At 42.4% G+C, this 14,700-nt stretch overlaps 1 long non-coding RNA gene across 4 annotated transcripts in view; it reads left to right on the top strand.

Moving 5' to 3' along the window:
- LOC112546628 (uncharacterized) overlaps positions 1-14,700 on the top strand; it is a 136,142-nt gene that overhangs the window by 41,175 nt on the left and 80,267 nt on the right. For all 4 annotated transcript variants that reach the window (XR_012904368.2, XR_012904367.2, XR_012904365.2 and 1 more), the window contains exon 2: positions 5,423-5,529. This is a non-coding gene — a long non-coding RNA (uncharacterized LOC112546628). The remainder of the gene's footprint in view (positions 1-5,422; positions 5,530-14,700) is intronic.

Consider the following 14,700-nt stretch of genomic DNA (forward strand, 5'->3'; position numbering starts at 1 on the left):
CCATTGCAGCTACATATACAGCAATCTTGGCTCTCATAGATCAGTGTATGCTTTGGTTGTCCGTGTCTTTCCCTGGTGTGAAGTAGAGGTGTGCGAGCCCTGAGGCCACATGGAATGCTAGAGTCAGAAGGAGAGTAGGAAGAGATTTATAATGGAGGTCACCATGGACTTAAAAAAGGAGGCAAGCCCATGACTGTTGAATTTAGAGGTGGACAAACGTCTTCAGCATCTGTATTTGAGAAGGCCCATGGCCTGGTGCATCTCTCCCTCCTTTTCTTGTACCTTTCTCTTGTACACTCTTTCTTTCTCCATGCTGTCTGTATAAGTGTAGACACATGCACAACTAGGTTGATGCAAGGCAGATTACATTGAACTTTGTAGTATAAACCAGGCCTAAGATTTTAAATCTTCCTTCTACTTCTATACTGAAGGCTTAAGAGGCACTTAAGTGATACATACACCTTGTGCTTCTTTGATTCACAGGAGTTAATTTCATCCTCTGCTTTGTAAACATGTTGAACAGCTTCTAGGTAGGAACAGTTTGAAGTAAGTTGCAAGTGGCTAACAGGTGGAAAAACTTTTTCAGCTTCACTGTCCTCTCCACTTCCTCGCACTTTTCTTCACCCTACTTTCCAGGTGATGCTGTGTTTTATCTTTGTCCTTCCTCCATCAATGTTTCCCTTGCATTAGCCAATTAGAAAGGGTATAAGGCTTTTTGTATGTGTTCCAGTGTGAGGAGATCCCAGCAGGAGCTGATAGATGGCTAAACCATCCTTGAAATGGATTAACTGGCCCCTCAGAATGTGTAAAGAGCCAAATTCTCCCTTTTAATCATTTCCATATCTGTACTTTTGTTGCGCATACTATGTCTTTTTTACTACAAAACTAAGGGTTGACCTTCACAATATACAGATGAATTCTGCTTGCTTTGCACAGTGGACCTTAAAATTGTGATTGATGTGCAGCAGTGATTAAGTTCAGCTAGCCGAAATGCTTTAAATGCAATCTTTAGGAAAATAAGGGGAATTGGGTGAAAATGGAAAATATATTCAGAACATTTACATTATTGGATGCAATGTTTGAATTTCCACCGAGCTATGTTTGAACATATGGGCAATGGAAGATCCCCTTTGAAATATATGAAATCAGTCAGGTAGATTTGTATGTTGTTTCAGAAAAAGAAAGAAATTAGACTTGTCTATATATTTATTAGAAATAAGATACAAACTTTTGGCAGTGGAAATAATTTCTGGCTGTATATTGGTTCTTGTATTGTACTCATCACTATTAATACCTGAGTGCATTAAGAAACACAACTAACATCTGTCTTGTGTAGTCCATGCTTTTTTTCTCATTTTTTTCCCTGGGGAGAAATAGTGTATGCACTGTAGTGTTTTATTTTACCATTGGAACAGCTTACCTATGACATGGTGGATTCTCCATCACTTGAAGTCTTTAAATCAAATATTTCTAAAAGACATATTCTAGAGATCATGTGTTTGAAGAAGAAATTATTGTGTGAGATTCTATGACCTCATATGTACTGTGTTTTTCAGGCTAGATTCTCAGAATAGTTGTTTCAGGCCATAAAATGTATGACTATTTAACAGGCCTCAAAAGTCGTGATGGCTGAAACAAATGTAAAATGTTTGTTATACATCTGAAATGCCTTTGCACTAAAGCTGAAATGACTAGGGTTGCCAGGTGTCCGGCAGTTGACCCAGACAGTCCGGTATTTTCTCCTCCTGTCTGGTAAAAAAATTCAGAAAATACCAGACACCTAAAATGTCCTGTATTTTCTGATTTTTTCCTGGCGAGGAGGCAAAAATACCAGACACCTGGCAACCCTAGCCCCCAGGCCCAGCCCCTGGCCTTCCCACCCCGGGCCCCGACACCCCCAGTTCCCCGCCCCCGGAACCTATGCTTTCCTGGTTCCGTAGGGAAGCTAAGTTCTGACTTGAACAAGAACACACAATGGCCACTGGCAAAAAGCCTAAAGACCAAGGGAAAGCAATGCCTTTCCTGGGTGTTAGTACACAACCCCTCCCCTATTCCTATCCTTATTCTAACTCTGCACTCACTCTAAAAGGGGCCATGCTATTTCAATTCTGTTTTATTATTTATTTATTTATTTGCTTAATAAATCTTGAGGTTCTTTTTTTGGTCAACAACTTTGGTCCCCCCCCCCCCACCTTTTTTTTCCCTCAACAGACTTTTTCCCCGGTGTTTTGTGTGTGGGGGGACGGAGGGGGGGGAGGGTGTTTGGTATTTTTGGTTCAACCATCTGGCAGCCCTAGAAGTGACTTATCACTGGGCATATTTTTCAACTAACAATACCTCCTCTTGGTAGCATGCCATATCTGGAGCTATAAGAACTGTGGGGACTGTGTTGTGGGATTACTACATGTTGAAGGTCTGAAACATTCTCTGCTGTAGCATTCCAAAGTCTTGCCAAATGGAAGCAATGGCAAATGGAGCCACACTGGAGACTGAAGTCAAGAATGATTGTGTGCCAAAGTGGAAATTTTAAGTGAGGCCTGTCCACACGGATAACTTGTTTATTTTGTAGTGGTTTTATTTTCTTGTTGGTGATCTGATCCAATTAAGATCATTGTCATTAACAAAAGCATGTTTTTACAAAGCATGGATTTTGGAAAACATCACATTTTAAATGTTATAAGATTAGGCATCTTAGAAAGTCTGGTGCCTAGATAGCAGGAAGAAGGGTGCCTTACAAATATTATAGATAATTTAGATGGGACATACTTATGATAGCCAAAGGGTTGAGCTTGCATAATATAGCTCAAGAGAGCAAAGAGCTGTTTGGAAACCATAGATCATATAGTTTTCTTGTGCAATTATTATTTAATATTTTTATTGCTTTCTGAGTTATATTCACCCATATGGTAAAGGTCAATTCAAGGCTTACTCCTCACTACAGCCATCAAATTTGGGTGTTACTAAGGCAGAGCCCTGCTCTTGGCTTTCTGCACACAGGTGGATTTCATCTTAACAAATATGATTCCTGGTCAAAACAGTCATAAAAACGGCAGAATATAAACTGGATTGAGAATCTGAAATTGCAAACATTTACATTGCACATGTGATTCTAACACTTCTGACCTAGATCCTAACCCCCAAATGTAGGTGCCTACATCCCATTTTTTTTAAGTTGACTCTGATCCACAACCCCCCCACACACACACCTGCTGCCTACCCTGTAAGAATCTGAAGCCCCTAAATTTTTGCAGAGAAAGTTCTCTCAGTACCTATATTCCTGCCAGTGAGCATGAGTAATGCTGCTTCGCTGTAGGCGTCCAGATGCCTATCTGCTCCCCAAGCTGCAGTGTGATTCACAAACAGGAAGAGAGATTTTCTTCCACCTAACTCATATGTGGGGCCCAATGCAGTTGACATGTGCAGAGGCTAATTTAACACAAAACAGGAGGTGGGAGGAGGAGAAAGGCCTTCTTTATTACTTTTGTCCCAGAGGTTTGAGTCCTCTCTGAGAAGTGGTAAGGATAAGGGGTTTCAACAGGGTTCTGCCATCTTTCAGATGAGTGCCCTAACCACTGGATCACAGAATAGCTCTGATTCTTTCTCTGGCTCAAATCCTATTTCATTAAAGTGGCACAACTTCAGTAGAAGAGATTGAGGAACAATCACCTAGGATTGCCAACTTTCCAATTGCACAAAACCAAACACCTCTCCCCCCACCCTTTCCTGAGGGACTGCCCATGTCCTGCCCCTTCTCTGAGGCCCTATCCCTTCCCTTTCTCACCTTCACTCTCACTGGGTTGGAGCAGAGGATTGGGGTATGGGGGAAGTGAGGGTTCTGTCAGAGTGCAGCTGGGGATAAGGCTCAACTCTGGGGTGGATGAATGGGGTGTGTGGGAGGATGTGAGATGCAGGCTCAGGTTGTGTGGGAGGGAACTCTGGGCTGGGGCAGTGGGTTGGGGTGTGGGAGGGATTCAGGATCCTATAGTGTTTATTGCGGTCCTAGGAAGCTGCCACAAGGTCTCTGGCTCCGAGGCACAGGGATGGTCTATGTGCTGCCTTTGTGCCCGCAGGTACTACCTCTGCAGTTCCCATTGATCATGGTTCCCAGCTAATCGAAGCACAGAGCTGGCACTTGGGGCGGACAATGCATGGAGCCCTCTCATGTCTAGGGGCCACAGGACCTGGAAGACACTTCCAGGAGACATGCAGACCTGCCTTATCCCCAGACTTCCACAATGCCACTGACCAGACTTTTAACAGTCCAGTCGGTGGTGCCAACTGGAGCCGCCAAGAACTGTTTCAACTGGGCAATCCTAACATCAGCATATCCCATAAACCAGCAATTAGGGCACTCACGTGAAATATGGCAAATCTCCTGTTCAATTCCCTTCTGCTCATCAGGCAGAGGGCAGTTTTGAACTGGTGGTCTCCCAGTTCCTCCTCATAATGCCTAAATCCCTTTGTGGATCCTTTCTATTCCTCCAGTCAGATCCATGCTATCTGACCTATGTATCTAGTCTAAATGGCTTATTTCTCACCTATGGAACACACACAACTAGCTACATACAGATGACCTATAGAGCAAGAATTATTTACATAATAATTTCAAGGATTAAATACATTCCAAAAGTTGAAATCTGTTTGTAAAGTTCTAGTCATCAAACCCTTTTAAGGGGAAAATAAAAAGTATATCCCTGTTTTCATGCACTTAATAAACAATCAATATAGTTCTTGTTTCATTGTCATTTGTTCTAGTTTTATATCTCAATGAAAGATTTTAGCCTTTGTGCCTCTGTTGAATTCTTAATATTGGATGTGATATGTTAACAAGAGAGGCATGTATTTTTAAAATGTATCTTGCCTATCTCCCAAGAATGCTTGAAAACATGTAAGAATAGCCATACTGGGTCAGACCAAAGATCAATCTAGTCCTGCATGCTGTTCCTCAGACTGAGAAACATATCATAGGAATTATTAGAATGGAATTACATTGAAAGATGAGGGTCACTTTGAATGGTCATGAAAAATATTGCACATCTAAGCAATACATAATAATCTCCTCATTTCTACTTCTTCTAACATAGAAACGTTGTTTAAACCATTGCCTTCTCTGTTCCTTTAAATCCCAATAGCAACTCCTTATTATTTTCACTCTACATCTGTTTTGTTGTCAATTTTCAAGTACAGCTGTCATATATTATACTAAGATAATAATGATTATACAGAAAAGCAGAAAATAATTACCCACTTAAAAAGAAAATAGACATAGAACATTAACTCAGGTTGTTTGAAGTACATAGGCATATTATTCTATTTCCTGATGTTTACTTTTAGAGATCCTTTTTCTGTTGCATGCTATTTCTTTCATTTCATACATAAAATAACGAAAACTGCAAAGGCATTGTTTTTCTTGTCATTTCAGCTAATGGAGACCTCCACGGCTATCACAAAACACAGATAAGTGAGTTATCAAGACTACACAACTCTTGGAATTTGATCCATCTTTTACCCGAAAATGTGTTGCTTCAGGTAAAGTAGTCAAATCATAATAGCTATTATGCAACCTCCTATTGTAATCAATGGAGAGAGAAAAACACATTGAAGTCAGCTAACTATGAACAGGGATCTCACTTTCCTAATGCTCTCTGCACAGCTCCTCATATCTTCCCCGTAGAGGGAGGAAGTTTCAGACTCTCTGACCTCACCACCTTTCTCTTGGGAGCTGTAGAAAAGGATTAGGAGGCCTGAAGTTGTAAAAATCCAGGTCATGTAACTAGGGATTTTCTTTCTCCCAATTCTGAGACACATGATACATGATATAAAAGTGTTCTGTTTTAGCTTACTACACTAATGTTAGATCCCCACTCAAAACAGACAGAGGTGTGAAACTGAGTCATTGAACACTGTGCATTTGACTAATGTGTCTTGATTATAGAAAGAACTGACACAGATAACATGTTGACAAGTCACAGTATTTAATAACAGACAGACAATGTGGGTGACGTAATATTTTTTATGGGATCAACTTCTGTTGGTGAGAGACAAAAGCTTACACAGAGCTCTCCTTCCACTCTGTGTAAGAAAATAGCATGTCTCTCTGCAACAGAGGTTGGTTCAATAAAAGATATTACCTCACCCACCTTGAGTCTGTAATATCCTGGGACCAACACAGCTACAAACATGCTGTATTCAATAATGACATGCAGAATAAAGCATTCATCATTTCCCCCTTTTTAAGGCTCTTGGGATTTTGGAAAGAAGGAGGATATCCATGATGATGCTGAAGTAATTTCTAGTGCATTAGTATTTAAAAAATAATACTAAACAACACCTATTAGGGACATATATTTTTAAATCAGAACGTTGTGATAATTTTATATTCAAGAGCAGTGTTCTCCTGTAGCCACTCAGGAGAGATTCAAATGCTGCCCAGCTGATTAGCAGGGCACCCACAGCTAGGTTTTGTTTCTACTGGTGGTGCACATTCACACATGCCTCAGTGCACATCACATTTATTCTGCACATAGATGGAAAAGATTAGAGGGAACATTGCTCAAGAGTCCTAAAAAATTGGCCGAAGAAATTGTTGGCCAGCCAATGTTAATTTTTCATATATATCATGAAATATAAAGGAAATTCCAGAAGATTGGAAGAGTTCTAATATTGTATCAATATTAAAAAGGGCAAGCATGATCATCTGCAAAATTATAGGCTATAAACCTGACATTAGCCATGGAAAAATATGGAAATAGCCTGGGAAGAGTTATGGAAATGCTGATATGGGATTCAATAATTAAAGAATCAAAGGATGGAAAATAATCTTATCAAACAACACTGATACAATTTTTTTTAAATGAGATTTCAAGTTTTCTTGATAAAGGTAACTTTGCAGATGTAATAGGCTTCTGTAAGGCATTTGTCTTAGAGCATGACATTCTCATGTAAAAGTTAGTACTATATAATATAAAGAATGCACATTTTAACAATTAGCTAACTGATCTCAAAAAAGAGTAGTGGATGGGAAATCATCATGGGATGAGGGTGCTTCTGGTGGGGTTCCACAGGGATCCGTACTATGTCTGCTGCCGTTCAACATTTTTCTCAATGATCTAGAAGTAAATATAAAATCAATGCTGATTGCATTTGGGAATGACAACAGTTGATAGAATGGTAAATAATAACGAGGACATTGCAGTCATACAGAGAGATCTGGATCTGTGAATGACATCCAGCAACTGCCTGACCATTCATTGTTGTAGTATTTGAGACTGGTCTTCCTCAGCCACATGAGTGTCTATCAGCCACAGAAGAAATTTAACTCTGTACATGGCTAAACTACAAAGAACGCAAGCCAGGCATTATGACCCTAAAACTAACCCTCTATTAGGCTATGTCTACACTGCTGTGCTACTTTGGGATACTGGAGGTATCCCAAAATAGCTATTCTACGTATTTTGAGCATACCCGTTGTTTTGAAATATAATGGGCTCCTTATTCCGATGTTCCTGTAAACGAGGAGTAAGGGACATTTCAGAATAGCGATTTGTTTTTAAATAAGATCTGTGTAGACAGTGCCAAATTTCAAAATATGCTATTTCAAAATTAACTACACAATTTGTAGAGCTCAAATTGCAGATCTTATTTTGAGCTAACAGTGTGATGCAGACACCCTTAGAACAGGAGATATCCACCTGCTCCTGCACCAATCAGGTGAGAGTTCAGCTATCAGGCGAATTCTTAAAATGATGAAGAAATTATACACCAAGTTGCTGCATTTAGAGCAAAATTCTATCCACTTTTTCTAGCCACATTCTTAGTGGACATGAGAAACAGAGCCCAGTCTGCCTACTAATACTTTCTGAAGGCCCAGCTAATGGCCGTTGTATACCCCAACTGAATGATTAGTTAGCATAAACAAAGTATCTGCACCCCCTCCGCCCTGAAAAAAAGAAGGGTACTCCCAAGGAGTTAGGACATAGTTAAGGAAGGTACTCCCAAGGAGACAAGAAGCTTCTGAGAAGCAGAACTCCTAGGAAAGTGATTGGTGAGCTTACCAAAGTAGGGAGCCTACAGGATGTACACCTGTACACCTGGAGACAGGAAGCTCTCCAGAGAACTCACCTCAGCAGGGAGCTTAGGAGGTGCTCCAAGAAATTTGTGAAGGGTAGGCTGCAGAAAGCAGGCATCCGGGAGGGTCTGGCCTCAGCAAAGGGAACTCCCCATTTGGTAACAGGTAATCCAACCTGCTGGAACTACATACTGCCCTGGGAAGGAGCTGGAGTTAGCAGTTCTCTATGGGTTCCTGAATCCAGAGAAGGATTCTACCTAGGTAGCGGCAAGAAATTTGGGAAGAGACCTGAGCTGAAGCAGTCCTGTGTTAACCAAAATGCACTTAGTGCACTTACATCAGGTCCCCATCTCAGGGGAGTGCCCCCAATGAATAGGGGCAGTAAAAATATATCAGAGCAGTGATACATCCCTGGGCAATGAGTCACAACACTACTCACTCAAGTTTGGCTTGACTGCAATTCCATCATATGGGGTGAGAAAAAAGGTTATTCAGGGATCTGAGTGTGGGCTAGGAGGGGCATTCTGAGCTCTGTGTGGACTGGGGTATGTATAGAATAAGGGAACTTTGCTGTTGAGTTTATAAAATGCTGGAGCGGAGGACAATTTCTAAAGTTCCCAAGGCCTCAGAATTCTTTAATCCAGGTCCAGTGGGGCCGACAGCCACCATGGGCCCTGGGGCAAGGTGTGTGTGTGGAGGGGGGAGAGGGAGAGCTGGCTCCGCATCCCAGAAGGAGCGGGGCCTCAGGCAGAAGGGTTAGGGCCAGGGCAGCCAGCCCACTGCACTACCAGGACCACAGCGCCAACCCCCTACTAGCCCTCAGAGCCCCACAGAATACATGGCACCGCAGAATGCACAGCGCCATGCTCTGGCAGTGAACTGAAGGGGCCCAGAACTCTGGCTGCTGTTGCTGCTGCTGTGGCAGTGGTTCAGCCAGCGCCCCAGGATCCCTAGAATTGCCAGGCCCTAGGGGATTTGCCCCTTTGTCTCCCCATCAGTGGCCTGTCCAGGGGGAAAGCTCCTTAATACCTGAAGGTTGGCCTTCTTGGACTTGTTTATAGCATGGGTATGGGGAACTGAAACAGGGCTGACTCTATGGGGACACTCATAGAATCATAGAATAATAGGACTGGAAGGGATCTCAAGAGGTCATCGAGTCCAGCCCCCCGCCCTCAAGGCAGGACCAAGCTCCGTCTACACCATCCCTGACATATGTCTATCCAACCTGTTCTTAAATATCTCCAGAGAGGGAGATTCCACCACCTCCCTTGGCAATTTATTCCAATATTTGACCACCCTGACAGTTACGAATTTTTTCCTCATGTCCAATCTAAACCTCCCCTGCTGCACTTTAAGCCCATTACTCCTTGTCCTGTCCTCAGAAACCAAGAGGAACAAATTTTCTCCTTCCTCCTTGTGACACCCTTTTAGATATTTGAAAACCGCTATCATGTCCCCCTTTTATCTTCTTTTTTCCAAACTAAACAAGCCCAGTTCATGAAGCTTGGCTTCATAGGTCATGTTCTCTAAACCTTTAATCATTCTTGTCGCTCTTCTCTGTACCCTTTCCAATTTCTCCTCATCTTTCTTGAAATGTGGCGCCCAGAACTGGACACAGTACTCCAGCTGAGGCCTAACTAGTGCAGAGTAGAGCGACAGAATGACTTCACGAGTTTTGCTTACAACATACCTGTTGATACAACCTAGAATCATATTTGCTTTTTTTGCAACAGCATCACACTGTTGACTCATATTCAACTTGTGGTCCACTATGACCCCTAGATCTCTTTCCGCCATGCTCCTTCCTAGACAGTCACTTCCCATCTTGTATGTATGGAATTGATTGTTCCTTCCTAAGTGGAGCACTTTGCATTTCTCTTTATTAAACCTCATCCTGTTTACCTCTGACCATTTCTCTAACTTGCTAAGGTCATTTTGAATTATGTCTCTATCCTCCAAAGAAGTCGCAACCCCACCCAGTTTGGTATCATCTGCAAACTTAATAAGCGTACTCTGTATCCCAATATCTACATCATTGATGAAGATATTGAACAGTACGGGTCCCAAAACAGACCCTTGAGGAACTCCACTTGTTATCCCTTTCCAGCAGGATTTAGAACCGTTAACAACAACTCTCTGACTACGGTTATCCAGCCAATTATGCACCCACCTTATCGTGGCCCTATCTAAGTTATATTTGCCTAGTTTATCAATAAGAATATCATGCGAGACCGTATCAAATGCCTTACTAAAGTCTAGGTATATGACATCCACCGCTTCTCCCTTATCCACAAGGCTCGTTATCTTATCAAAGAAAGCTATCAGATTAGTTTGGCATGACTTGTTCTTCACAAACTCAAGATGGCCTGCACTGTGACAGGAAATGCGGCATAATACAGTACTTGAAGTCACTCCCACAGCCTTTTGTACATACAGTTCTGCCATATCTCACAAACATAGCTGGAGGACACCTGAAACATATGGTCCTGATTGTATGTGGGGGCTATTGCATTAATTTAGATGGAATATATATGTACAAAAGCATTAATGTAGCCCAGTCACTGTCCCACATTAAACAGTGTTAAACAACAGATTCAGAAACCTCAGCCTGCTCAGTACCATCACAAACACATAATTACAAATCCTTTTAAGCTTTTTATTAAAGATATGGGGAAAGATGGGAAAGCATTTGATGTGCAAAGTATTGAGTAATCATTTTAACAATATCCCTTGTTCCCTTTGTCTTTAGTCATAGAGTCTTTAGATGGAAAATTCACCTTGTTTTACAGTCACTTAGATGGTAACAAAGATGGCAATAACTGTCCTTTCCGTGTTAAAGAAAATAAATAAACTGAAAATAGGTTGCAGCTGTTGCTGCTGCTGTTGTTAAAGTCCAAAACCATTTCCTAGAAGACAAAACAAGACAAACACACACACACAAAAGAAGAGACTAGAACAGCAAAGATAGAAGAAAATTCAGCTTCTGTCTCTGTCATTGCAAGCTCACTGCTGGAAAAACAGAGGCACAGCGCACATGTAAGCGGGGGAATGGTCCCGCTCTTGTGGGGAACTTTCCTGGCTTCTATACACCCCGGTGAAATGAACCAGCGAAAGGATCTGAGTCCCCGCTCCCACTTCCTTTACCCCACGGCTCCCTGATCCTGAGGGCTCCCCCTCCACTCTCCTGAGTAGCAGAGCCCTTGAAACCCCAACAAGGCTGGGCCCAGGTTTCCTGGGGCTTAATCCCTGACCTTGTAGTCACTAGGGGCAGGAGTTAGGGTGTCCCCACTCCGAGGTGCTCTCTTTACACTGCAGGCCTTCTTGGCCCAGTGATCACTTCATAATGTTCAAAGCAAATACAATTTATTAAACATCAACTGATTAAAGAGAATAGAATAAGAAACAATGAGAATGGTTAAATGGGAACACACAGCCCTGCTCTGTAGCACAGGCACATCAACACAGCAGTCTGCAGAGTGTAAGGACAGTTCACAGTCTCTTCCTTAGAAGCCCAGGATGTGCTGCAAGGGGCTACAGGCTGGACACGCTTGCACTGGCAGTGACCACACAGCCTCAGTCTCTAAGTGGCCAGACCCCTCTCCCAGTCCAGAGCCTTTCCCCACACTTTGCAGGTCCCAGTAGCTCACCACATCCAGCTGCAGGCTGTGCTGCTTGGCCAGTTCCAGCTCTTTGTGTTGCTTCTCTGTTCCTTTTGGCTTTCTGAGCACTGCCAGTCTGCTGCTCAACACAGGGTCTGCACTGCTTGGCCTGTCTGTGTCTGGTTCTGTCGCTGCAGGACTTCTTCTTGTACTCCTCTTTCAGATCTCTGTCTTTGCAGGACCTCTCCTGCACACAGCTCGCTCTGCTCTTTCAGCTCCCTGTTTGCTCAGAGAGAGAGCCAGAACAATCCCCACTTACAACCTGCCAGTCAGGCTGAGCTGGAGTGTTGGCTGCTTTCCATTGTCTCTGGGGTCTGTCAGTCTCATGAACCCTTCCCCTTCTGAAGCTGGTAAACCAAAAAACTCCCACAGAGTTTTAGTAAGGGGTAACAGTCCCCTTACATTCCCCCTTGCTAGAATTCTACCACAGCCACAAAATTCACACCATATAAAAAACATTAACAATTAACAAAAACATTTCACATACTTAACATCTTATTTCTACTGGACATGCGGACACTCATTAAGCCATTACATAGGACCAATAACATAATCATCTCTAAGTTTAACAGGCAATACACCCTTATTAGTTCTCTGGGACCTTCTTACAACAGGTGGTTCATTACCCATATTTTCTATTTCATAGAATCATAGAATCATAGAATAATAGGACTGGAAGGGACCTCGAGAGGTCATCGAGTCCAGCCCCCCGCCCTCAAGGCAGGATCAAGCTCCGTCTACACCATCCCTGACAGATGTCTATCTAACCTGTTCTTAAATATCTCCAGAGAGGGAGATTCCACCACCTCCCTTGGCAATTTATTCCAATATTTGACCACCCTGACAGTTAGGAATTTTTTCCTAATGTCCAATCTAAACCTCCCCTGCTGCACTTTAAGCCCATTACTCCTTGTCCTGTCCTCAGAAACCAAGAGGAACAAATTTTCGCCTTCCTCCTTGTGACACCCTTTTAGATATTTGAAAACCGCTATCATGTCCCCCCTTAATCTTCTTTTTTCCAAACTAAACAAGCCCAGTTCATGAAGCCTGGCTTCATAGGTCATGTTCTCTAGACCTTTAATCATTCTTGTCGCTCTTCTCTGTACCCTTTCCAATTTCTCCACATCTTTCTTGAAATGTGGCGCCCAGAACTGGACACAGTACTCCAGCTGAGGCCTAACTAGTGCAGAGTAGAGCGGCAGAATGACTTCACGAGTTTTGCTTACAACACACCTGTTGATACAACCTAGAATCATATTTGCTTTTTTTGCAACAGCATCACACTGTTGACTCATATTCAACTTGTGGTCCACTATGACCCCTAGATCCCTTTCCGCCATGCTCCTTCCTAGACAGTCGCTTCCCATCTTGTATGTATGGAACTGATTGTTCCTTCCTAAGTGGAGCACTTTGCATTTCTCTTTATTAAACCTCATCCTGTTTACCTCTGACCATTTCTCTAACTTGCTAAGGTCATTTTGAATTATGTCCCTATCCTCCAAAGAAGTCGCAACCCCACCCAGTTTGGTATCATCTGCAAACTTAATAAGAGTACTCTCTATCCCAATATCTACATCATTGATGAAGATATTGAATAGTACGGGTCCCAAAACAGACCCTTGAGGAACTCCACTTGTTATCCCTTTCCAGCAGGATTTAGAACCGTTAACAACAACTCTCTGACTACGGTTATCCAGCCAATTATGCACCCACCTTATCGTGGCCCTATCTAAGTTATATTTGCCTAGTTTATCAATAAGAATATCATGCGAGACCGTATCAAATGCCTTACTAAAGTCTAGGTATATGACATCCACCGCTTCTCCCTTATCCACAAGGCTCGTTATCTTATCAAAGAAAGCTATCAGATTAGTTTGGCATGACTTGTTCTTCACAAACCCATGCTGGCTATTCCCTATCACTTTATTACTTTCCAAGTGTTTGCATACGATTTCCTTAATTACCTGCTCCATTATCTTCCCTGGGACAGACGTTAAACTGACCGGTCTATAATTTCCTGGGTTGTTCTTATTCCCCTTTTTATAGATGGGCACAATATTTGCCCTTTTCCAGTCTTCTGGAATCTCCCCTGTCTGCCATGATTTTTCAAAGATCATAGCTAAAGGCTCAGATACCTCCTCTATCAGCTCCTTGAGTATCCTGGGATGCATTTCATCAGGACCTGGTGACTTGCTGACATCTAACTTTCCTAAGTGATTTTTAACTTGTTCTTTGTGTATCCTATCTTCTAAACTTACCCTCTCTCTGCTTGTATTCACTACGTTAGGCACACCTCCAGACTTCTCGGTGAAGACCGAAACAAAGAAGTCATTGAGCATCTCCGCCATTTCCAAGTTCCCTGTTACTGCTTCTCCCTCCTCGCTAAGCAGTGGGCCTACCCTGTCCTTGGTCTTCCTCTTGCTTTTAATGTATTTATAAAAGGTCTTCTTGTTTCCCTTTATGCCTGTAGCTAGTTTGATCTCATTTTGTGCCTTTGCCTTTCTAATCTTGCCCCTGCATTCCCGTGTTGCTTGCCTATATTCATCCTTTGTTAGTTGTCCTAGTTTCCATTTTTTATATGACTCCTTTTTTATTTTGAGATCATGCAAGATCTCCTTGTTAAGCCAAGCTGGTCTTTTGCCATATTTTCTATCTTTCCTACACAGCGGAATTGTTTGCTTTTGGGCCCTTAACAACGTCCCTTTGAAATACTTCCAACTCTCCTCAGTTGTTTTTCCCTTCAGTCTTGCTTCCCATGGGACCTTACCTACAAGTTCTCTGAGCTTATCAAAATCTGCCTTCCTGAAATCCATAACCTCAATTGTGCTGGTCTCCCTTCTACCTTTCCTTAAGATCATGAACTCTATTATTTCGTGATCACTGTCCCCTATACTGTCTTCCACTTTCAAGTTCTCAACTAGTTCCTCCCTATTTGTTAAAACCAAATCCAGAACAGCTTCTCCTCTGGTAGCT

The sequence above is a fragment of the Pelodiscus sinensis genome, chromosome 4 (genome assembly GCF_052426305.1).
Source record: "Pelodiscus sinensis isolate ZL-2025 chromosome 4, ASM5242630v1, whole genome shotgun sequence".
NCBI classification, from domain to species: Eukaryota; Metazoa; Chordata; order Testudines; family Trionychidae; genus Pelodiscus; species Pelodiscus sinensis.